Source organism: Stegodyphus dumicola, chromosome X2, assembly GCF_044657685.1.
Source record: "Stegodyphus dumicola isolate Sdum_Otavi_A_Nest chromosome X2, ASM4465768v1".
Lineage (NCBI taxonomy): Eukaryota > Metazoa > Arthropoda > Arachnida > Araneae > Eresidae > Stegodyphus > Stegodyphus dumicola.
In genome coordinates this window covers 59,073,824-59,101,129 of record NC_140781.1, presented here as the reverse complement: position 1 = coordinate 59,101,129, position 27,306 = coordinate 59,073,824, and the positions used below count along the sequence as shown (strand labels likewise).

The 27,306-nt window shown below is 32.7% G+C and overlaps 1 long non-coding RNA gene across 5 annotated transcripts in view; it reads right to left on the bottom strand.

Annotated features, from left to right (window-relative positions):
- Positions 1 to 27,306, bottom strand: part of LOC118185712 (uncharacterized) — a 309,271-nt gene that overhangs the window by 51,824 nt on the left and 230,141 nt on the right. The window contains exons 1-2 of one of the 5 annotated variants that reach the window (XR_015039188.1): positions 3,036 to 3,131; positions 1,428 to 1,462 (exon numbers count right to left, since the gene is read on the bottom strand). The exons of 3 other annotated variants lie outside the window; for them this stretch is intronic. This is a non-coding gene — a long non-coding RNA (uncharacterized LOC118185712). Of the gene's footprint in view, positions 1 to 1,427; positions 1,463 to 3,035; positions 3,132 to 27,306 lie in introns of those variants that run through there. One more of the 5 variants, XR_015039187.1, reaches the window with a different exon arrangement.

The following is a 27,306-nucleotide window of genomic DNA, read 5'->3' as shown; positions in this document are numbered from 1 at the left end:
GCCTTCATCGATATTCGAACCAAGTATTATCCCACTGCTAGCTGAATGTGCTGTCAATTTACCCCATGACAGCACCCATTAGCGAATAAGATAATTCCTTGCAAATAGATTTTTTTGCTTATGTTTCGTTGCCTTTCAGTAATTTAGATTTAATTATTAACCAGCTCTTTAATAAACCCTTGCTGCTTTTAATGACTTAGTTTAAGGTTTTGTTTCTTTGGTTTAGTTTACATGGTAAAGCCCACTAGGGCTATCTGCCTAAGGGAGGGATGCCTTAGTGGAGGAATTTCTAAGGGAAATTGGCTTGTATATATGTTACACATGGAGAAAAACACGAAAACACCCATGCAGCCAGCTCGTTCGCCTGGATTCGAACAGAAGTCGGAACTACCGGTGTTCAGTGATTTTGCCTCTCTGCCGCTGGTGGGCCGATTTCGTTTAAGGAGTGACATTCTTTCTTAGTAATAACCGTTCAACATATAAATTTTGTGATTCTTTAAAAATTAAAATAACTAAAATATGCAGATAAGCAAAATTAAACTTTAGATTAACATTTATTTTCTTTCCGTGATTTTATTTCCCTTGACTTGAAATAAGCAGGGATTCTTTATGAAAATCGGGCATTTCACCTAGTGTAAGAAAAAGCGTCTTCGTGGTTCTTTTCCTGGATAATACTTTTTGTACTAAACATTCTACCTCTGAACGCAGTTTTGGAAAGCTTCCTTGGAATCCTCTCGTCCTTTTCTTAGAAATGCAGACTCGTATTTATCTATAATTAAATAATTCTTCTCTATAATTAAATAATTATCTACCATTAGTTAATGAACTTTCATATTTAAAATTTGTAATAACATTCAAAACTAGTGATTTCTTTGTTACAGTTTTATCGATATGACGGGTGGTTTTATTATCATTTGAAAATTTGGTTCTTAGTTTTTAAACGTAATTATCTAACTTCTGTCAGGAAGCCTTTAGTGAGCAATCTAACTTCCACACATCCATCTAATGAATAAAGTTATTAAATTAGCCCAAAAATAGACATTACGGCCTTGTAAATGATATTTAGTACTTTATGATAAATGATTCTACTCACTTAACAACTATTTTCTGGCATTAATTTTATGCCCGTTATTTATTATAACTTTTGTTTTAAGAATAAATTTAAACCTATGCATTGCAAAATTAGCTTTGAAAAAAATAATGTATCTACTATAATATATAAGCTTAATAAAATTTCCTTTTAAGAAAATTTATTTCTTTGTAGAGCTGTGGATTATTTTATGACGAGCAAACATTTGGATGACACTTTTCGAGGACTTGTGCATTTAAACAAACAAGAAAGATACGGCTGTGTATATTATTAATGCAATTATTACGATACATAAGAAATGCTGAAATAGAGTTAAAATCAAGAAATACAGTCAAACCTCTCATGAAGGTCACCTCCTGCAGACGTTCCTCTCTGAAAAAGAAAAGCATATTTTCAAACCTAAATAAGCATCAGTTTTAACATCACCTCTTTAAAGAGGCAATCTCATCATAAGACCAAAATTCTCTAGAAAGGAAGATTGTTAGAGAGATTTCCCTACATTTGTATTACAAAAATGTTGCGCAAAATGATCGTGAAATGAAATCTTATGAAGATATTGACAGCATATATCCTCGTCTCATTAGGCGCAGAGCTGGATTAACCATTCAGCTAAATAAGCACATATTTAGGGTGTCAAGGCTAGGGGGCATCCCAAAAAATTCTCATTACTGGTTTTATCATGGAATGTAAGGTGCAGCTAAACCAGGAGCAAAAGAGAAATTGGGAAAACTAAGTATTATTCTGTAAATATATTATGTGAGGGTACCAAAAACTTTTAAGTGCTCAGGAGCTCTAACAGTCTGAATCCGACCTCGATTAGGCATTTCGATGTGACAAATATACAAAATCAATTGTGCTCTCACAGGAATTTGAACGAAGTATCTTCCACTTGCCACTAACCACTTCCACCGTTAGAACACACACGATGAACTGATATAATTCCTTAAAAATGAAATGTTTTATTTGCTTTTGCTAACATTTCTTTGCCTTTCAATAACAGAAATATGGATTATATTATTTAAACTTATATTTTAATAAACTGTTACTGCATTTGATCATTCTGTTAAACTGTAACTATAGATGCTTTATCAATTGTAACAAGACTGCCTTACCGAAGGACCCGGGTTCGAAAACCGGAGAAAGCATGGATATTTGTAAATGAAAAGTGTCTGTGCAGTATGGGGACACTGAAAATATGCGGCGACCTGAAAGTTCTCTCGAGAGGTTGTTGATAGGTAAAGAGTGGTGGAAGATCTCCGACCTGTCCTTTGGGGTGCTTTTCTTCAAAACTGGGGGATAAACCGAGAAGACGTACTGACACTTTTATGGTGTCCAAGGCTCTTGCCAACGACGAGTGTAATATTGCCTTCTTGCGTTGATGAATTTTCTGGCTTTGCTTTGAAATCAGACAAGCGAGATTAGTCACAACAAGGCAATAATACGCGTAATTATCTACAATTCTTTCAATAAAATAATTTCAATAAAATAATTAACAAGTTTCAATAAAATAATTAACAATACCATTGCTCAAAACTAAAATTTAAAATTAAGGTAGATTTTATTTAAACACTTAATTTATTTTGAAAGATGATCTGGCAATGGTCTATATTCTTCAAAGAAAGAGTTTTGCATAGCAGAATTTGATAAAAATTGGCTTCAATTTAAGGTTGAATATTCCATAATAAATTTACGTTCTCTTGCTTCTGTTGTAAACATTAAAATGAAAATTGTTTGGAGAAGGATTATAAACACAGAAATCAGGAATAGAATGGAACTTGTTAAAAGAATGTTTCGTGGATATGGTGCCGGAGGAATTCTCTGTAGAGGTTTTACTTGGGAAGGAAGATCTTCGGGTAATGTGATATTTTATCTACTTACCTGGATAGTTGCCAGCTTTCTGACAAGTAGGCTTAGCAGGAGATAAATGAAAAGAGTAAAAGCTCACCTTTTTTTTAATTTTTTCTTTTTAAATATAGAATGACTTATAGAAATACAAAGGGGCAGGAAAGCAGATTAAAAACACGGGTATCTTTAATATGAGTAAGGATGAATGGAGAAAAAATTCGAGTATTATATGGACTATCAGAATTTGTTATCAGTAAGTTGCTTCAATGTGAGTAATTTCTGGGGCTAATTTCCAAGCAATTATCAGTCAAAGATTTGTTTCGAGAGTTGGCAATACCATATCAGGTTGTTTTGATTACCGCTGAGGGATGCTTGAGCCATATGAACGTCAAGTGACTAATTAATAACTAAATGAGAACTTTTTTCTTTTATGCTTGGCCGATAAATAATGTTACCGCTGTCCCTAAATTGTGGAATCTGGATATTCGATATTCACAAATCTGTGCACCCCTTCATCTGTTTTATCAAAAACTGAAAATGAAATGAAATGAAATTCTAAATGCAACTCATTTTCTTTACTACAAGAATACAAGTTTAGCTCAAAATTTCGAAATTCTCTTACCTGCTAAGCAAAGTGTTGATGATATAAGACAATTACTAAACTCTGTTACTTTAAAATAGGACTTTTTTCGCCACTCAATTTGTCTCGTAACCATAGAAACAACAGCTGCGGAGAGAAAAAGGTCGCAAATTATTTCCCTCACATTATTTTTATTTAGCGTGCATCGCTTTATGAAAAGCAAGCGAATGAAGACAGACTTGATATATATATTCAAAAATGATGTGGAAAAAATAAATGCTGTGCTGAAATGACGACAGGAGTGATAGGAGTTATGCAAATGGGACTGGAAGTGTGCAAGTGGACTGGACGCAAATAGCCTAATTTAAGTAACAGACCATACAAAATGCTTGTGTAATAAATATTTGTAAAAGGTACTTTGCACAGGATCAAAACAAACTATTATTTTACATATATCTAAATTATAATGATCTAATAATTAATTATTTTCCTTCAACATTATGTATCTTTAAAACTCTATGATTTATCCAAATATAAATATATGGAAAGGCTATGCGAAGTTCTTGAAGACAAAGGGAATGAACATAGGACAAATTCAAATAATGTGCGAAGTGCCAGAAACTCTAACCAGAAAGCTGTTTCATTCTCAATAGACTTCGCGTTTAAACCCGAAACAATAATCATTAAAAGATCGATTTCAAGAGGTCATCATTGCCGATCATTCAAGAGGTGAACATCTTTGGTGATCAATCGAGCACCGTAGATGTCCGACAATATGTGATTTTACGTAACTTGTAGTCGATTGAAAAGAGCTTTACTAAAAAATGTTTTGCATCAAGCTTTATAAGTGACAGTTGTTCATATGCTTTTAATGTGATGATTAAACAAAATTCAACCTTAGAATAGTACTGATTATGTTTAAACCATCTGTGGATGGACCTGATGATGGTCTGTAACCTTTAAGGAGTATAAGTATTGTAATCTTTAAACAACCAATTTAATTAAAATTAGAGACAGTTTAATTGCAACCAACGCTTAAGATAAAATACAGTTTTTCCTAATTTTAAAGTTAGGAGGTTTGGAGAAGGATTGTTTATTTAGAAATTAAATATTCATTTGAAAGTGTAGCAAGCATTTATAGCGCATTTTGTACTGGCAGACTTTTCTGTAAAAGTTTTACTTGGACAGAGAGAAGTTTTGTTAATGCTTGTCTCTTAGCTATTAATACATAAGTGCTAGCCGCTTAACAGGAGGGATGCATTAGTGGAGGACATTTTAAAAGAAGCTGGATCTTATTCATGGTATGCATGGGGAAATTTAATAAACCACCCATATTTTGTACCACCAGTGTTTAGTAAGTTTTATACACTCACCTTCAGATGGGCACCACATCTGCTAATATAATGGATTTGGATTATTTGGATTATGGCAGAGAGTACGTGAGAACTCTCTACCTTATAAGAGAGATACATTCGTGGAGAATTTAAAGAAAACTGACTCATATTTACTTATACATGAGGAAAGAATAAAAATGCCTACATAGCCAGCCCTTTTGCCGGTAATGAAGCGTAATCGAACTATCTATGCTAATGAGATACTCTAACAATAATTTGTTCAACTTTCTCGCATACAGGCTTAAAAAGAATTAAATTAGAATGTATGTCTTGAATATTTATCATCTGATTTTTCTGTTAAAAATTAGTTTTCAGATTCTAACTGTGTTACTAAACAAGCTAAATTTATGTTAAAGTTAAGCAAAGTTAGTAAGTTGAAAATCAAAAGTTAGATTTAAAGTTAAATTTGAAGTTAAATTTAAAGTTAGTAAATTAAATTTAAGTTCCTGAATGCATTATCAAGGATCCATTTCTTGAGACTAGGAAATAAAACTTCACTGCGATTCAAACAAAGAAAAGACAATGATTGAGGCGTTCTTGCAATCATACGGAGTGGAATTACCCTGAGTTACATGAAAAAAACAAAATAATATTTGTAGATGTTAGATGCGGAGAAAATATTAGCAAAAACTGAAACTGTGCTGATGTAACTTTCTGTATCGCCACTGTATTTGATTCTGAAAAAAAAAAAAAAAGAAATAAAAAAAAGGAAGTCAACTTTTGATGCAGGCTCTTGAGAGTTCTGTCTCTCTTTTCAAAGTCCAATATTTCTAATGAATAGTAATATGATGATAGAAGAGATAAGTTTATGTCCATATCCGTATGCAAAGTGCACATAAACAACACTTAAAGGCAAATACACTATTTACTGCATTATTTACGTTTCATTGTTGACTGAATAAGCAAACCGAAGTGAAAGTAATTTTATTTACTCATTTATAACGTTCCTTTTTGAAATCTGAACCTTTTAGTTTAGATTTTTATAAGGAAATAAACAACTGTAAAAGAAATGTAAAGAAGATTCATCGGGAGCTCATCTTAAAGAATCATTCAAATATTCGCATGCTTTCACGGAAATTTGAAAAAAAAAAAAAAAAGAATTAGAGTACTTTAGAGAGCTTAGGAAAGCTGACAAAAGTTCTAAACAATACTGAAGTTATGTTGTTGTGGGAATTAAAACTAAAATGCTACCGTACGAAAATAAATAAAATCATACGACATTTACGGGCACTTAAGTCAGTTCAGAAGAAAACCCAATTTTTACATCTAAGCACAGGAGGATTCGTCCCGAAAATTCAATGTAAACAAATTTAGTTTTAAGAAGAGAATGATCGGTTGTGTTTAATCACGAATAAAAAACAGTTCTTGATAAATTCTGAATGAATCTACGGGGAATAGGCTGAAATGAAAACTTAGTACGACACGAAACCATCTAACTTGATCATCGAAAAGCGTATTTATATTTCATCTACGGAAAACAAGCACATTTAGCAGAACGGTCGTTGCCGAAATACATTTCGTAAGAACTGAAGCTTTGGAAATCGCCAGGAGAAATCATTTAATATTAAGAGAAATTCTCGTAGCTAATATGTTTCTCTAGACACAAAAGTTTGATCTGTGACACGAGTAATATTAATCTCCATTCATTCTGAATGCGATGTGAAGAGAAGCGAGTTAAAAAATGGGGGGGGGATTCTCTGTAGATTTCAAAGCGTTATCAATATAACTTTGAACGAAACGAATATTTCGATTTGAATTACTCTAATTTGTGTTGGTAGGGAAGTTTGCGTTCCCTCTGGTGCGCAGTGATTTCAGAATTTCCTGAAAAAGATGGAAAATCGAGATTAATTGTATGCTTAGGAGTCAAGAGACGAGTCATAAGTCCTTCTTCGAGTTGTTTCTAATAATAAAAGTCGCCAATTCGTTCTTATTTAATCCTTACTGCTTTCTGTCAAATTTCGACCGTGATTGAAACTTTAATTTGAATACGCTGTAGCAAGATTTGTTTGGCTAGAAAATAGGAAATACAAAACTGCAGTCAATTTGAGATATTTAAGTAGGGGGTAATATAAATTTGTGGACTGTACCAACTTTTACCTCTTGCGAACAACGAAATCTTTCATTTAGCTTGCTTCGTCATGCAGAGGGTTTAGTTTGAGCTCAGCTTAAATTGAAAAGACGAAAAAAAAGTAAAGGAGTTCGTAAAGTTTCTACATTTATAAGCACAATGTAAAAATTACTCTTAATTAACATAATTTGCTTATTCAGCTGTAAAAAGTTTTTCTTCTTAAGTTTTCAGGCCCTACTAGTGGCCGAGTGGTTTAAGACGGATCGACCCGGATTAGATCCTATTCGAACGAGTTGGCTGCATGAGTGGTTTTTAGGTTTTCCTCATGTGCAATGATAATACACGTCAGTTTCCTTCAGATAGTTTTCTCCACGAAGGCTTTCCCTCCCTCCCCTTAAGCAAATAGGCTTCATGTGCTAACATAAACCCTAAATTAACTCTGCATTATCTACCTAATTATATAGTGTACAGCCTATATTTTAGATCATTCATAGATTAAAACTTAGAAATATCCCCCCCTCGGAAAAAACACCGAAGAGGTTAAGAAGCTCAATACAAGCTTTTCATTGTTTAGGGGGTTGTTTGATAACAAAGAAGGTTCTTACCTTGCATGACGAACATGCCATCGATCTGCCCTTAGAAGCCTTTCCACAAGGCACTTTTCCAACCCTAAAACAAATGTTATTTAGAATACCTGTAATTAGTTACTATTATCTGCTTAAGATGCAGTTTTTCCTAAAATGCTCATGTTTCTTACTCGCAAAAGGTACGATCAAGTAAATTTAAGAGCCATCAGTGGCCGAACGGATGAGATCTTTCAATGCTAGTATAAGTTTGGCATGGGTTTGAATTTTGGCGAGCGAATTGACTACATCAACGTTTTCGTGGTTTTCCTCAAATGTAACGTGAATACGAGCCAGTTTCTTGTAGACAACCTTTCATAAAGGTATTTCTTTCCTGTGATAGAGAGCCCTCTTATGCTGCACCATAACCGAAAGAACAAAAAAGCAAGCAAGATTTAGATGAAAACTTCTAAACTTCAAAATAAGCCGAATATTTGAACGATACTTTTAATACTTCAGCGGAAATTTATAGTAAGCAAGATTAGATATGTGCATATCTGAGAGTGCTTGAAATTATGTCTACAATTCATATATAAAATGAATATTAATAATAATTATGCATACTCTTGAGATTGGCTCGTTTGTGAAATATTATTTTTGGCTGTTTTATCCTGAATACTGTAAAAATGGTTCTGCTGTGAAATTATGATTTTTATTGCTTTATCCTGAATACTATCATAATTGTTACCACAAAATATCTTACGTTATGACTCTTCAGCCATTTACATATGATACTTCTAGTTTTGTAATATTTTATTAGACCCAAACTCTTCTCTTGGAAGAAAACTTTTGGAATGCGTTTTTTGATCTCTTGTCGTATTCTTCCCTTTTCTTCTTTCTTTTTTTATATTTTTCATTGATTTCCCTTCAGTTATAAAATTCGCTTTCTGATCTCCTGATTCGAGCTCCACGTCTAACTATTTCATGCCAGACATGCTTCCAATTATACCACAAAAGTCCGCTGCATGAATGGAGAAAACTCCTTGCCTTCTTTCTCAGTTAAAGGGAGACTGGGAAGGAGAAGCTTCAATCTCCGAAAAACGAGCGATGTCCTCGCCGGAATCCCAACTCAAAATCTCCCGATTTCTAGCCGAATTTACTTCATCAGGAAGTTTCATCAGGAAGGCACACGGTATGCATAGAGAAAATTGAAAATTCCTTAGAAATTATTTTATTTATTTAATTATTTTGCAATCAGCACCTAAATGACAATTTGACTGTGTCCAAATTCCATTGCCTGATCTGGAAGTTTTCGCAAATGAGTTGAATTCTGCACAGAATTTATATCTGTTATTTCTTTATACGAGGATTACTTTTTAAGTAAGTTCTTTTTTGTAAGAATACCTAAACAAACAAAATGTTTTCAATTTTTTTTTCTGAATTTAGAGACATTTCTCTACCTTTCTATATTTCTTTATAAGTTTAGCACTTATCATAACGAACAACGAGCTTTTGGATACTCTTCTCATAGGATACTGCCACCTGTGATGAGAGCCAGTTATTCATGTTAGTTTTCATCCTCCATCAATGTTCTAACGTTCCTTGAATAACATCATCCATTTCCGCACTTTACATTCACTTGTTGCATTGTCAAGTCTATTTTACATTATGTGGCGATGAAGTTTTCATATTCCTTGCTGTTTAAAACCGGATGACTCAGTCGACGGGGTGCTCAATTTTCTTAAACTTATCACACACTATGAAGCTTACAGACTAACACCTTGAATACAAGTGGTGACGGATTCTGCGCAAAGAATCTCGGCATCTTGCGTGCACATTTCTTCTCAGGCGCACTTGAAATTTCAAACAATACACAGGAACGTTCTTAAAATTTTATCTACGTAGAATATGAGCTTTACAACCCCCTTCATCGAGCTTTGGAGAGAAAAGCGTCCATTTTCCAAGCCTTCTGTTAGCACATTGCATTCATCTTAACTAGAATAATTCAAGAAAAATGAAATTTTTGGTGAAATGCAACGTTTTATGTTCATTATAAACACAGATCTAAAAGTTGAAAGAATCGAACTACAAAAAATGACTGAAGATTGTTTTCATAGAAGAATAGCCGAAGCGTTTTAATTTAAATTAAAAAAACACTTTCGCTACTGATAAGCCGAAGCTGATTTTTAAATTCCGACTACACCATGTTTACTGAAAATTAAAAACCCTTTTCTGTTGTATTTTTATTTTAAAATTTGGTAGGGTTTTATTATCAGGTATTTTAACAAATGAAGCTGCAAAATGACAGGAAGAAATTTAATTATCATATAGCAGAGAATTATCCTATTTTGTAAATACTAAATAAACTCTACGCGTAATTACCGTATACGTAAGCTACATGACTACCGCTGATTATAATAGCCAAATCTAGCTGGATGATTTCAGTACTGACAGTATCCGCTTTACTGGTTAGATACACCTGAAAAGAAAGTACGAAAAACAGGTAATAATGTATCATTACTTTTTCCCAAATTTTCTTTCCGTACAACAGTAAAATATGATATTTAATTAGGTAACTTGGTTAATTAGGTAGCTAATCAGAAACAAATGAATTTTAATCAGAACTAGGCTTTCATCACATATTCACCTATGTTTATATTTCCTAAAATTTTTACTAAAATATAAGGGGGCTTATATTGGAGGTGTTCTTAATGCGGTAGTATTTTATTAGTGCTTAGTTATCAAAATTATAGAACTTATTAATGGAGGCTGGACAAAATACAGCCTTAACATTAGAAATTTCTTAATTCCATTAATTCATGCCAGGTCTCCTTTTCACATCTTTAACTGCGAGTTATTTATACGTATATCTAATCTTAGATACAAAATTTATAAGGAAGTAATTTTAACTTACAGTAAGCTCTTTAATCTTCGATTGTAACTCATTTCACTGACATAAATATGACAGCGCTTTTCAGCTAGTTGCGTCCATTAAGAGGGAAGAATCTAATGAAACATTGACAATAAAAGGAGTGTATTAAATTCTTGTTTAATATTCTTAACAGATGCATTTTAAATAAATAATTACGCATTATCCATTGCCTTGGTAACATCTGTTTACAAGAGTAATATTTGATGGTATCATTTCAATGATGCAATGAAGATTTGTATCTTGTATCTATAAATTAAATTTGAATTAATATTATTCATATTGCTTTGAAATTTTTTTAATTTCAGCAACAGCTAATATTCGAATGTTTTGGACTTTTATTACCAAATAAATTTATTGTTGCGTGACTTCTCTTAGAGTTTCATGGTTTTGTTTCGTCCTTATCGTTCAACCTGCTGCATTTTCTCTTAACCATTCATTGGTATGGACCAAGCATCATGTTTAACATGGCACTTTTTTTGCTTACCTAAGGAATATCCTGTGTAAACCGGTATCTTCATATTTTTCAGAGAAAGAGTACATTATAGTCAATATCAAATTAAAATGAATAAATTAATAATTTTTTAAATAACTATAATTGCGGACACCTTAACAACAGCAACAAGCAAAAGGAAGGGAAGGCGAGGTATATCCTAAGATCCATCACTTTCTTATCCCAAAGCGTCGTTAACCCAGAAGGTCTATTAATTTCATTTTGGCATTTTGCGATGAAAACTTCAAATGTTCGTTTCAATTTTCCAATTGTTGCCACCAAATATTATCGCCCTGTGTTTTATTTAAAGAAATTAAATAATGAAGAATCTGCATAAATGTATGTATATTTTTCACACTGTGATAAACCAACGGAACCTAGAGCCATCAAATTTTGAATAACGTTATCCTCCGTAGAATATGGGCACCTGGAACACCTAATTTGGAATTTGTTTTATTATCGATTTCATACTTTTAAACATTTTAACAAGTTTTTGATTAACAAACTCAACTATTTCAAAGCGATCAGTGGCAACACTGTAAATAAAAAAAATTTTATCTCCAGCGCGCGAAACTGTGTATCGCAAGTTCTAAAGATATGTTCATTTTAAAATTATTTTGCGATATTGCTGTTGAATTGAATTTTATGGTTCAAGTGCGAAGAACATGATATTTAATAAATAAAGGTAACACACAAAACGTTAAAAAAACGCCCTTTTGGGCGTAATGTAAAATCTGAAAACTTTCGGACATTTTTTTACAGCCATCCACTGTGTTGACTTGGCATCTCGGCTGAACTTAGAATCGAATATGTAGGTAATTAAAAATCAAAGTCTATAACCAATTAATGGTCCGCCACAGAACTTAGAAGTTCTACATCAAAGGAGGTACGTTAAGAGCAAAGCTCTAATACAGAGATAATTATGACAGCAGATTGCGACTGTTTGAGCTTATAGACCTCAGCTTTGAGGTCTAGAAGAGGAATGAGGTAGTGAAGGCTGTGAGACTGGGCTGAAAGAAACCTGTTGCCTATTTAACCTATGAACCTAGTACCTGCGTCAGACACGCTCTCTTTAGATGACAATGATGAATAGACATGCTTTACTAGCGGAAATGATACGTGCAGAACCGATCACTTTGCTTTCCACCATACTTGATTTTATAACTCTGCATATAAAAATGGATGCGTCAATCCAATCAGATTGGAAATAGCTTTGAAACGTGTATTATATTCGAGATTGAACATTTAGTCGCCTATCAACGATCACTTATCAACCATGGTACTAGTTGCGAGATGGAGTTTATGATTTGTAGAGATTTTAGCACCGATAAATGTGAGATTATGTCTAGGCAGTTATATTGTCTTTAGTGATGAGAAACATTTTGCCCTGGGTTTCCACGGCTCATGCAGAGAATTCTGAAAATGGGCACGCTAGTACATGAAATTTGCCTTTATTTGGATTGACGTATGTCTCTCACATTTAAACTATGGAAATTTCATTAATTATAACTAGGCTTTCTTGGTCGTATCATCTTCACGACATACCGCGCATGACGTGGTTTCCCTCGGATTGCTTTCGTTATACCAATACCTTCTTGATACGAACCTAAACGTCCGATATATAGCTGATTGAATATGTTTTACAAATTATGGACATCAAAAGCGCCCATCCCAGAATATCGATAAACTGTGTAGCCAGTGAGTCCATACCAGACACGATATATCTGGAAATATTCCTTATGAATTATCTGATGCATCTCCGAGGTTTTTCTTGTAGTTGGCTAATAGCATAGTGATTTTTTCCAGCTTTGTTACTATATCACTAGATCAAATTACCACGATATTCTTGGATAACGACTTTTTTTATAATTGGTCTATATTGCACATACATATTTTCATTACGTTGAAATGATTCCTTTCTAATTTGTCATCTGCCGCCGTGACGTGAAAGTGGTTAGTGACTCTGAATGCCGTACCAAAATGACCTGGGTTCGAATCCCAGAAGACACGGATATAATTTGTTTGTCCCGGATGTAATTTGTTTTATAATTTGTTTGTTTTGGAGACAACGGTGACCCACCTTTTTAGTGCCTCTATAATAAAGTGACCACTGGTTCCAGCTTTAGAAGTGGCCAACGCTTATAACGGTTAGTATTCGCCACTGGAAATTAATTTGTCGTCTTTTTAATTCATTTTTATTTATTTTTTTTTAATCTTGTCAAATAACGGGTATTTGAAAACTCGTTTGAAAACAACATAAATTTATTAACGTGTTTGTAGAACCAACGCTTTCAACTGTGAACACATTTTTCATAGTATCGGTTGAAAGTTAAACATCTATTAAGTTTTACATAAAAAGAAGTTCCATTACTTTGAATAAGAGATAAGTGGTGATTTACCCATGTATAGTACCATAAAGAAAGCGTAATATCTTCACCTGGGAAACATGTATTTATTCAGAACATTAATTTTGTAGTAGAAATTTAGGTACATAATTGGTCACAAGAAACCTAAGTTACCACTAGTCAAATAACGACACAAATAACGAGCTCGTCGTAGAACTGCTGGACATCAAAGGAGATGAAATCTTAAAACATCGCAAAAGTCACTAATTAAATTTCGATGTCATGCTTACAGAATACTCCACGACATGGTAGTAATGAAAAAATGTTCAATTATTTTTTACTGAAATGCGCTGCTTGGTCGACCTCGAGACTCGAAGCAAAATGGCGAAATGAATTTGCCGTTGGATTCAAGTCTAAATTTACGAATTCTTCTTCATCCTAGTAGTATTAGCGACGAGGAAAAACTATCTTTGATGGATGAATATTAAGCATGCTTACCAGATTTGAAAATAAGTGATTATTATGAAGAAGCACGAGGACTTGCTAATGAAAATTGTGGTGACGAATTGGCGTGGGGAAAAAAGTCTGATAAAAATGTCTTTCAGCCTTTATTTATGTGCGAGAGCGTAACAGTGAAATGCTTGAGTACATGAAGATAAGAATAAAAGGAAATGCCATCCCAGCACTATGCCTGACGTAGTGCTGTTGAGCTTTGATAGCCAAAAAGGGCGTAGTACTTCTACACACGACAGTTTCACACAAATCAAAAAGCGGCGACACTCCCGCATAAAAGAAACCTTCATTGTAGGATGGGTAATATTAATTTGTATAGTTTTGTGGCATTTATACAGAAAACTCACATCGTGCTTGTTTTTTGAAAACTTTCAATAGCGATTTTATTTATGAATTTGTTTTATAAATTTCTCAAATATATTTACAAAAATATTGTCAATAATTCAGTATCTATGCGTTAAATGTACACAAAACTTACCTTATCTCATGGTCAGTGATTAACAGAGTTGTAAAGAAAAAATATTAAAATAAAGTTCTGTCTCTCTTTTTTTTTAATTTTACTTAGCAACATTTTTGATTGATGACTAAATGTAATACAAAATTATGAATGAAAGAACTTTGTTATTCCATACATATACTGTGAAACTCTTTTGAAACTGTTCCAAGGCATGGAAAAATCACCAGTGTTATTAATCGGTGTATCAATACATTTTGCATACTGTTACTTTTTGGATTACCTTGCAGCATGCAAATTTCAGGTATTTGTAAATTTAGATATATTAATTGTTTTAACTGATCAAAAATATGAAGTAATATTGGTATGCAGAGTAAGACAATTAAGATTGCGATCTCATGACAATGAGGCTAATTTTTAAATGCGAAATGGGTAGCTGTTATTTATTAATATTACCAGAGAACTATTAAACTGTGTAAAGTTGCAAAGAGAAATATTGTATGTTCTGCCAAAATACATTTACTAGAAAATTTGAATTTGATAATGAATGCATCCAAAAACGTGTTTTAAGTCAAAAATTTAAAACTTGATGCAATTTGAAACAATTTGAAAATGTAAATATAAAATTACGTATGTTAAAATATTTGTAATTAGGCATATAAGTTAGGTTACGTTTTTTAAATAGGGAAGCATGCAAAAGCTATCTTCCTAACGTATACAGATAGGAATTTCAGAGGAACACTGAAATTTGAGTGCGTACTAAAAATAATGCATGTAATTTTCTTTCAATTTATACTTATTTCTTATGTAAAAATTCTCATATATGCTAAATTTTGTAAATTAATTTAGTCGAAAAATATAATGAATGGACAGAAATTAAAGATATATTAAAAATACAGTTATTAAACGTACCTAAATTTGTAATGATTGAAAGAATAATTTCCTTACATTTTATAATAGCTCAGTTTTTTATTCCTTTCAGAAATGCTCATTGAAAGTTAACTACATGAAAATCAGAAATCTGTAGCAAAATTTAACGAATTTCACTGTTAAAATAAAAGGTCCTCTAATTTGAAATGGGCAGAAGAGAGCATTAATTATACTGTGAATATGATTTTGATTTAAAAGCTGTCTCAGAAGCTAAATATCCTTTGTATTTGTGAAACCATTTCAGAAAGAAGTTCTGCAAATAGAAAAGGAACAATGCGTAATTTGGATATTAACAATATAATAAATTTTGATTTTAATTTTTGTAATCGTTAACCGAATATAATCGAATTACCTTGAAATTTCTTTCTAATATAATTAACGAAAACTTGTGAAAGCATTTCATTCAAATTAATACTGTTCTGTGCCGTCCAGTCGGTATAGTGGTCAGGGACGCTGACTGCGATGCCAAAGGGCTTGGGTTCGAATCCCGGAGAAGGCATGGTTGTAACTGTCCGTCCCTTCATAGGAAAGGCGATAGTGGCCCACCTATTAGGTGCCTCCATAATAGAGAGACCACCACATCCGGCCTTGTATAGATTAATGGACTGGGTTACATTTGTAATTGTTCATAATCTGCCATTGGAAAAAAAATACTGTTCTGGAAGAGCATAGCATTTAACTCCGTTCAGAATGAAAATGTTGTTTAAAAATGTATTCTTTCATATACTTTCGGATTCTGAAACATCGTAGAAAAAGAAAATATGCATATTTATACTTATATTTACGATGTAATTACAAAATGTTAGCTTCTGATCATGTCAAAACCTATTGATCTTTAATGGCAAGTCACTAAATGTTTCGGTTGCCAAGGAGGGTGCGTCAATGCTTCAAGGCAGTGTATGGGAAAAACCAGTTCCAGCCTAACGTCTGTTTCCTAAGAGCGAAGAGAAGAGAGAGCGAATATCAAAACTGGTCTATTTATAATCTTTTTAGCCAGTCCGTTGCCACAGTCGACTTGGAATGAGTGAAAAATGTGAAAGCTTGCCTTAACATTCATGTCCTTAAATTACTGTTGATGTGAAGTTCCCAACTAAGAAAGATTTCAGAATCAAAGAAAGCAATGCAGTTCCAAGAAATTTGGATAACATATAAGTTAACTACGTCCAAAACATTTCACATGAAAGTTTGAAGTTATCTAGAACATCTTCGGCTTATTCTTTGGAGGAACTGAGTATAACCCTTAACGTTGCTGTTACGGTTATCACAAATAAATCTCTGGTGAACATAGGTTTTTTTTCCTATATACTTGCCTAAAATCAAACATATAGACTCATATGATACACAGTACTAAAGCGTTATATCTGAATGAATGTGAGCCAAAATATTTATTTAACTAACCCAAACTACTGATGCGAGGTTGGCATAAAAAAGTTAAAGGAATATAATCTTTTAGGTTAGGTTATTTGAATATGGCAAAGCACACGAGGGTTACCTGTCTAAGGGAAGGGATATCTTCGTGAAAGAAACCGGTTTGTATTCTCTTTGCGCATAGAGAAAAGCAGCCGGCCTGTTGATTTGGGCTCGAGCTACCCGTATTAAGAAGTGTTAATCACTGGGCCACTGATAGATAGGGCATTTGAAAGTTTATAACTTTATACTGAACGAAATATACTTTTGTAACAGTTATTTTTTTCTTTAAAAGATACTGGACCCTTTATCGAAATAATTTGCATATTTTGCTGAAATCTTTACGTTTTAATTTAGATGCTGCAATAATGTATTTAAAATAATTATTTTTATTTTGAAGCGTTTGTTATTTGATAGCCTAGGTTCGTTCTTTATATGTTCAAAAATATGTTTATGCGCATATATGAGCATCATTTTTAAATTTTAAATTATTTTGGAAATTATAAGAATAATATATAAAGTAATTTTATTATTAAACAACCCATTATTCTGTTTAATAAGACATTTGAGAATCAATAAAAGATTTTATGCAATTTTTAAAATAAAACAAACATTTTCGAAGTAAAAATAAAAATTTCATATAGCGATAAAAATTACAGCTATCGCTGTTGTAGATATATAAAAACTTCCGCAATTTTAGTATTAAATCATTTTCAACCATTCGCACATCATGTTTTAGCTAACTTCACAACCTAGAGCATGTAAAATTAAAAAGTCACAGTTATTTCCCATTTCATTTAATTACTATCATTCAGTACCCATACAATAAAGTCAATATATTGCATGCCACATTTTAATATAATAGTACCATTTACATATTACTTATTTCACCTCTGAATAAAACTATTCTGAGATAAAAGATTCTGCTATAATTTTAATCATTGTTACCCGCAATTTTAAAGGCAATCTTTTGTTATTTTAGTCATGTTGCGATCGCATGTAATTTAAATTCGAGCTTACAATATTAACGAATGATGAATCAAAGTAGGATGAGAATAATCAATTAGGTTTTAAGTGACTTGCTTTATATTGAAATGCAGTACGCGACAATGAATTGAAAAGATGTGTAGCTAGTTCTTAATTTAAATTAATGCATTTAAACTGAATCCAATTAAACCGAATTCGAATCGCAAATTAATGCTTCCGTATATGCAGAGTTTCATGGTAATTAAAATAACTGTGTGAAGGGAATATACATTTGTGCGTCAAGAATATTCTGTTTTAGAATCCGTGCGTTGTCTTTAGTATCACCTCCTTTTAAACAACTAATTGGTTGATTTCGTAAACGTATTCCGCTCCTTGTCCTGTACTTCTTCTTTTGTATTCGCAATGATTATTTAAATTATAAATGCAGAAGGAAGAAAGGAGTCGGCATTTTGTAATATGATAACTTCATTAAAATATGTGAAACTCATTTTATATTCTCACTAATATGCTATTCATGGATAAGTAAATAATCTTACAAAATAAAACTAAACGGCATAAGCAGAAGCTCTTCAAAAAATTCATTAAAATTCTTTCAGTATTTCTTTTTGAAATAAGTTTTTTTAAAAAGAAAACTTACACTAGTAATATTATTAAAAAAGGTTTTTAGAAACATCTCATAAATGTAAGAATTCACACTCACTTTGCTTCCTCGCTCACAATTCAGTTTCTTTCCATTAGAAAAGTTTAGAACAAGTCGAAGATTTTCCTTAAAGCAATATTTAGTTTATATAGTCTTCAAGGATACATTTTTATTCATGTGAATAAAGCTTATATTTTGTATTATCGTAATTAGAAATGTATGAGTATATCATTTATATACTGGAAAATATCCGTTTATCTATGTTTTTTACATCATTAATACACATAGATTATCAAATACTTAGAAACTGGTGCACAAATTAGTACTTTAATTCCTGCTCTAACAGCAGACTGCTGCAATGATATAAATAAGTAAGGTAGCTTATGTCAATTAACCAGTTAATATTATTTAAATCTTTACTATAACTTCTCTTTTCCGTATTCCTCTTCAGAAAGCAATTTGGATTGTGTGTACTAAGGTTGATGATTTTAAGTCTTTACTTTAGAGCTGACAGCGGTTAAGCATCTTGCTAGCTGCTGTTTTAAAATACACGTCGGTAAAAGAACTGAGCCAGCTTAAATCCGTTTATTTTACGTGTAGTTTAAGTATGAGTGTCTCCGTTTGGATTTAACTTTGTTATGTTAGTTTAAATATCCACAAGTAGTGGAAGTTTCATCTGTAGCTCAAGTTGTTCCTATTCTGTTACATTAAGAATAAACAAAAAAGGTTATTTTTCGGTATTTTTATGAGTTGTTTTACGACGTAGTGATAACTCGTTATTAAGTCTAGCAGGGCCTTTAGGACATACATTAATTCTAGCTTCCACTTACAATAGAGACCCTACAAATTGAAATAATTTCGATGAAGATGTACTGGATGCTCTTTCAGCTGGAGAAGGGTTTGGTTTGGCTTACATAATTACGGCAATATACTCAGCTATCTGCCTAATAGAAAGTACGCATTTGTGTAGGAATTTCAAAGGGAAACTGGCTCGTATACCCGTTACACACGGGAAAGTCACGAAAACGTCCATGCAGCCAAGCTGTTCGCCGGGATTCGAACCCTGAACCGAACTGCAATTGTTCAGCGATTTCACCGCTCTACGCTGGTGAGCTAGCAGAGGGGGAAGGAGTTGTATTCATTTGATAGAAAATCTCTTTAGTTAATTTTTTTTAAATTCTCACCATATTATAGAGTGTGACAGAATCAACATCACAGAAGTTATGAAAAACGTACGATGTGTGGAAGAATGTGAATTGTGAGCGAGGAAGCAAAGTGAGTGTGAAGTATATGGGAAATGAAAAGCCGTTTTAGTTACAAATATTTACAATAAACATTGTCTGATCTTAACAAAAACTGTTCATATGAACGGCTACCAACATGCATAACAAATTATGGATCTTATTTAAAAACGGATCTCTTTATCGAGACTGAAAGCCCATGTCGTCGTTGTTAGCGTCGCTGTTGCAGACGTAAGTGACGTACCGGCTGTCTTCCAAAATGTAAGTCGATTCCTACGTTGGTATGAAACATGATCTGCAGTTGGTGGTCGCTCATTTGAAAAGTTCTTGTAGATATCAAACATTATGTTTTATGAATATCCGTCATTAAAAACGATTTTTCATTCTCCATGTTCTTTCTTATTAAGTGTGTGCCCTCTTTCCCATCGCATATTCCAGCACACATTGTTTTACAAAACTATTACATTTGCTATGTTCTAACACCCGTTAAAATTGTGAGCATCAGTTCCGTTATATCCTATAAGTTCACCTAGGACTCATTACACAATCCCTTTTATCATTTCTCGCTGTGGTTTTATGTTACAAGTGATATTTGTTGGTTTACAGATCGAACTGACATTTAGCAAAAGCATTTTACGAAATTAGTAAAAGTTTCAAGCAGTCACACGAAGAAGCATGCAGCGCGTATTCTCCTTGAAAATTTCAAATAAATAAAATAAACGAATGCCATTAACAGAGATAATTAAAAGCAAAACTATCACTCACACAGTTTTAATTTTTTAGTAAGATACAGAACACGATTAAAGATACGAAATACCATATCTGTACTTCTCGAATAAATAGTCATCATTTTTAATAGAATATGAAAAATTCAGGCTACTGAATATGTAAAAGAATTTCATCACGTTGATTGCAAATTACGTAAATACAGACCATAAATTTCTTAGAAATTTAAATTTGCCTTAAGCTGAGATAAATGCGGAACTCTACTTCAGTAAGCAGTTTAGACTACATTTTTCCAAAAATTAATATTCATCAACGTCTTACACGTAAATTTCAAAATTTTCTCACAAATTAATCAGTTTGAAATGAGAAAGGAGTTAAAGTTTTTGTTAATTTGTGTTTCATCATATGAAGGCAGTTATAGCTTAACACTTATAGCACACACACACACTAGCCATAATTCATTACAAGGTTAACCTCTATATCTGGTTAATTTTAAGTTCTTTCTTTGCTGAAAAACGAAGGAATTATATTTATAAAATAACTAATTTTTTTTCCACTTACGTATATAAGGAAGGATTCATTACAATGGTTCTATCAACCTATTTGCCTGAAGGAAAAGATAATACTAATTGAAGTTTTATGCTTATTAACCTGTATAAATATTGGGAGACATGTGACAATACGTTTGCAATAAACATGCAAGACATGTGACAATCCGTTTGCAGTAAACATGCAAGATATGTGACAATACGTTTGCAATAAAACAGCTTTTACATGCCATTTTTGTCAAATTGTTAAGTAATTGTTAGTTTTAAATATACTATCGAAATGCTTTAACAAAACGTTTTGTGATTTGATTATTCTCTAAAACCTAAAGATCTTATGTTGAAAAATGTTGATCTTATGTTGATGGTTAGATTTGGAAATAAACACGAAATACGAAATGTATAGCAAGGTATGCAGATTTAATAAGATACTGTTATTATTGTTACGAATATCACTTGTCTGAGTCAGATCAAGCTCACGAAATTCATTGTGGCAAAGAGTCACAAATGCGCCTGTCGTTGGCAAAAGCCTTGAGCACCATACAGGTGACAGTACGACTTGGCCCAGTTCCCGACCCCAGTTTTGAAGGAGAGCACCTCGTGGATCCGAAGGTTTTTCACTCACCTTCTCCTACCAACAACCTCTCTAAAAGATTTTTGGCTCGCAGCATATTTAGAGTGCCCCCTACCGCACAGAAACTATACATTTACAAACATCCATGCCTTCTCCGGAATTCCAACTAGGCTCTTCGGTACGGTACTCAGCGTCGCTAATCACTATCCCTATTGGGCGGCTAGTAAGATACTACAAGCTGTAAAACTTGGAAAATAATTTTCAAATGTTTAAAAAAGTCATGTCGACAAAGGGCATATAATAGGTAATTATATCAACAGATGATCTTCTCCCGTAAAGCAAAAAATTCTTTTCACTTTTCCATACCGCAAACATCAAACATACACTGCCATACCAAAAAACCTTGTACCTTAGAACCAATGTTCCTCCTCATAAAAATCAACTTATTGCCATTTTTAAAACAACATAATTCGGTATGCTAAAAAAAATCACGTCTCAAAATTTTTAATTCTGGAAAGAATAAATGATGCACAGACAGTGCGAACATCTTTACAGTAAACACTCTTTTCATTTATCAGGAGAATAGTCCATCTGGTAGCGTTAACTTTATGACAAAGTTTGGCACTAAAGAAGATAATGGGTAGGGAGCTATCTACACCCGTCCCTTTACCCGTATTTATTGAGAAAGTATATAATCTCCTAAAAGCAAGGTCTACGGAGGAAATTTTTATAGTGATTCTCAGTGCATTTTCACGCAGCAATTTCTGCTATCAAAAGTTGTTTCAACAGTTACAATTCCCTATTGAATATACGTCTAGCCTTTTGAATATACATCTTTTCGATAGGTACGAAAATTCCATCATGAATGAATTCCTTCAGTTATAGACATTCTAGAGAAAGAAAATACATAACTCTTGTCAAAATCAGATGCAAAATATCTGCCTTGTGCCAGGAGAAATGAAACTGACTTTCAGAGAATTAGCAATTTCCCGAACGAAAAGCAAAACTAAAACATTACTAAAATCAAAATTAAAAATTCCTCATCACATATGGTGCCCATGGTAAATCACTAGGCTCAACGTCTAAGCGTTACCAAGAAACACATTTACTGTACTTAGAAAATTCCGCATTTAATATCAGAAAAGGTTGTCTTGCGTAAATGGTACTAAGACCTTCCAGAATATTTTCTGTTGGTTAGTTTAATTCAAATGTGCCGAATTATTGGAAAGATCTCCGCCTAAGGAGCAAGGACTACAAGCTGAAAGTGAAGGACTTTCTCGAAAAATTGGCTCGTATTAAAAAATATGTATTAAAAATTTCATAGCTATATGTGATAACATTCATGATATCTTACAGTACGTACAATCTCCGAACGATATCCTGCAGTGCTTTTGTGTATACATCCAAAACAACTTAGTTAATCACATTACAATAGCTTAATTACTAAAACTTTATGTCTTCTATAGATTTGTGCAAGGAACCGCAATGTGAGACAAATTGCATCTCCACCGCCAATTCTGTTTTTGACATTTTCCTTTTCTGGGAGGAAGGTCGTTTTGCACCAAACATAAAAACTGACTTAAACATGTTTAAACTTAGATTTATATGTTTGATTAATAATTACTTGTTTTAAACATGATATGAATTTAATTATTTAAAAACAAATCTCAGTTCCCGACTGTCTCAGGCTACGAATTTAAATGTTTTCAGTGGCTGATATTGCCTTTCTTGATTCATATCTAAAGTGCTGATGAAGATTATAAAAGTTTGCAAATACTGATCAGGAGATATTTTAGGCCCTAGAGTGGTGAAATGATTAAAACAGTGGCTCACTTTTATTTTCTCTCAGGTTCATTTCCTAGTGATTGAACGAAGTGTATACTTGAGGTTTCTGTAATTTAATCCAAATACATCCCATTATCTCTAAAATCCTCTCTACGAAAATATTCTTCTTCCTACATAAGCAGCACACTAACTTTTTTTCCTTTGTTAGTTAAACAGCGTTTTAAGCAGTTTACCATCATACTTCATGATACAATAAATTTTCTGAACACTGAATATTGACACCTGTGTCTTAAAATGTAAATGAGAAAAAACTCAGACATATTCTGAATAATAAATTTTAAGCTAGTCGCCTTTTGTTGCTATACTTTCTGTAAACTTTCTATCAATTCATAGGAATTTTTATAATTGAAGAAATTATGTATTCGTCAGACTTAAATACATGGGAATTGTTCTTTATTTAACGAATAAAAATTTAAAAAAAGTGCTAAGACGTCAGAAATTATATATAGTTTGCGAATGAAAATATGAACTTTTTATTGAGTTTCACACATAAAATGAAAAAGCTTTTTGCGTTCCGCTTTTATTATAGCCAAAAATTCCCGAGGGAAATAAATTTAATATAGTACCAAAGCCCTTTCTTAAAAGACATTTCGAACAGCTTAGTTGAACAGCTAAATGAATTTGGCTGAAACCGGACGGGTCAATATCGACAGAAACCGCTGCCTTTAAAAGAAAGAAAAAAAAATGGCGAAAAGGAATATGTGAGTGTTACCAAGGGATAACAAGTGCAGATTGCACCGCTAAATTAATCCAAGCTGAAACGCCACATTCTCTAGATTTCCACAAAAGCGTTTCACCTTGGTGATTTCCATGAAATCTAAAACTCTTTCTTTATTGAAGTGTAAAGAGAAAAGGGACCCCGTCCGAATATTTAACGATGCACTTCACGGATTCTTCGTTACTTCAACCGTAAAGTAATTAAAAGTTTCTATTTGAGGGTTGAATGAGAATGCAAAATCACAATGCAGGATTCCTCTCGAAGAAAAAGAACTCTTAGATTTCTCAAAAATGAATTAAAAGGAGGCTCCTATGTTTGGAATCAGTCGGTTTCATGTCACGTTCAAACGCGTGTAATTAAAGGAGGATTCAAAGGACTACCAGGGAACTTGACGGATGCAGAGAGTTGGCCTCCTCATTGCTGAACAGATCATTCGCGTGTGGGCCGGGATGCGCTAATTTCGTTAAAAATAACGAGATGGTAATATGAAAAGGAATATGAAACATTTTGCCCTCACTGTCGAAAAGGGATTTAAACTTTCCGTAGACTTTCCTTGGAGTGGGAAATGTTGTTACACTTTTCGGCGTCTTTAGATGTGCACCCGAATATCACCTGGAAAGGAATAGTCTGGACATGAGTGATGAAAATATGGCTCCTCGTGCACTCTTTCTCGTTGTTCTAGGCTAATTCGTTTTAACAGTATCACGTTCTGGATCAAATATTCAAAAGCTGACGAAGTCAAACTAAATTTCGCTGCAGGATATTGCTATCTTACGAGTATAACAGCACTTTAAATTTTCCGCTATTATTTTAGAGAAATTTTAAAAGACCTTTTTATTATTAATTTATCAGAATTAAAAATGTGAATAAATTGACTTTGATAGATTTTCATTTTATTCACATACGATTTTTAAAATGTGTATTTTGGTTCATGGTATTTTGAACCGAGTTTCCAGTGGAAGATTGACATAATTATCAGTTTGGTTACTATTGCTTTGACTTGTGGAATCTCATCTATCATATTCTTTACTAAAAAGTGCAAGTTTTAAATGGCAACTTCAGATTAATTGTATAAACTTTGTAGATGCATAAAGCATCTCCATCTAATATTAGCAGAGGTAATGATCGACTTAAATATTTCTTTATTCTTGAGCAGCTTATTCTTAGCATAAATTTTACACTGTAATCGGCGCAATTTGTTGCGCCTGCTCTTGATTATATTTACATCTATTCTAAAGCTTCGTAATAATTAATTTCGTACACTAACGCAGCAGCATAGAGCAAGTAGGTTACCAGAACCGTAGCGAGAGAAAGAATGCGACTTGTCGAAGATGAAAGCTTGGTTCAGAGTGATTGGTTTTAGTTCACATATAATTCCCATTGGCTAATAAAAAGTTTCATTTAACAAATCGAAGTAATTATTGGCTGATGCTTTTTATTAAGTGCCTACATCAGTAGCGTTACGCAAGGAACAATTGACATTGATTAATTTTGAAATGAGGAAATTTACAAAGATTTATTATAAGCAGTTACTATTTTTACATCAGAAAGGGGAAATACACAAGTTATAATACAGGGTTAAGGGACTACAGCAAATTAAAATTAGACTTTTGATTATATATGCTCATACATATATAATTTAATATAGTAATAGAGAAAATTAAAGGAAATTATCTCCTAGGAAATCCGAAGTGAAATTTAGAATGCAGAAGTGTGTTATTGTGACAAAAAGGGCAAAAAGAAGCATTTTTAAATACTAGTAGCATTACTGTGGAAACGTAAAAGGAAAACAGTAGAGTAATTTAATGTAAATAATATGCACTGTTGTGGAAAGAAAAAGATAAAACAATAGGAAAAATAAAAGAACCATTGCTGGTCCCACAGAAATATCCTGACTTTTCAAAGGGAGTTTTGGATATGTTTAATTGTTAGTTTAAGGGTTCTTTTTTGGGTTTTGTAAGATGACGAAACGCGCTTTTCTTGAATTGTTGATGGTGACATGGAAAGATTCCTATTCCCACTGAAAAGTCGGGATCTTTCTATGGGACCGGCAATGATTCGTTTGTCTTTCCAATTGCTTTTCCTTTATCTTTCCATAATGGTGCACATTATTTACATTATATTATTCTACTGTTTACCTGTTATTGTTCCACAATATTTGCCCTTTTTGCCACAACAGCATACTTCTGCATTCTAAATTTCACTTCGGATTTCCTTAGGAGATTATTTCCTTAAAATTTCTCTATTACTATATTGAATTAAATAATATCTTTGCAGCAAATGAGCAGGATTTTCCTTTATATTCCTTCTGAATCAATTTTGAAATTCTACTATATATATATTATGAATTCATTAGCACGTAAAATGTAAGTCTCTTCTTTTGTCTTATTAGTGTCTTAGATCGTCTAGGGAACTGTTGAATTATTTCTCTGTTTAATTTGTTTACAAAAATCTTTATTTTCAAAAATAATTTTAAAAGTCAAAATAATTAAATTATTTTCTGTGCTATTTGAAAAATGAAAGCCTTTCCGATTACAGGTGAAATGAAAGTTTTTAAATTTTTACACTATTCTTTTTTCTGATTGCTATCTTAGATTGACCCCTGCTTTACTTATTTCCTTAATTACTTTGATTTTTAAGTATAACATTAAAATAAAAGGTTGTAGAGTCATTAGGTTATTTTTGAAACAGGAAAAAGAAAAAAATGAGCAACTGCCTTCGCCGGGAATTGAACCACGGACCTCTGGAATACGCCCCCAGCATGCAGACCACTACACCACGAAGACATGCTAAGAAGGCGGGAGAAATACTTATAAGGTTTTAAAAGAATTCTTTATTCCCACTTTGGTTAAATTACCACATGTAAAGTTTTCATCAATTTTGCTGTACATTTTACGGTAAATAAAAGATATATAGGGTACAATCATCATATTGATATAGGGGATAGGAATTATACTTGAGCAAAACGTCTTATTGATATTTTATTTTTTTATTAATTGAAATTTCTTCATTTATTCACTGCTTGATCTTAGGATTAGAAAGATGGCTTTAACAATCAAATAAAGAAAAATCAATTCAAACTGGTATATCCATTTGTGAAAGAACTAAACTGAATCAATCTTTATTTATTCATCCTTATTTCCACCTTTAATTAATTGTTTAAAAAACAATTTATCGCTTTTGTACCATGCAAAAAATTTGTTAATATTTTTGGTTCAGTTTTCAATTACTTTATATTTCTTGCCTTGATGTCTGCTTACTTTTATATTATAATATCGTGTTTCCGCTTTTGGTTACGTCCAGTTAGGAAGTCTAAAAATTACTTTAAAATTTAATAATATATATATATATATATAAACATAAAATGAAACGTAATAAGAGGCTAAAATTAAAAGCACATTTTTATAGCCGTCCTGCGC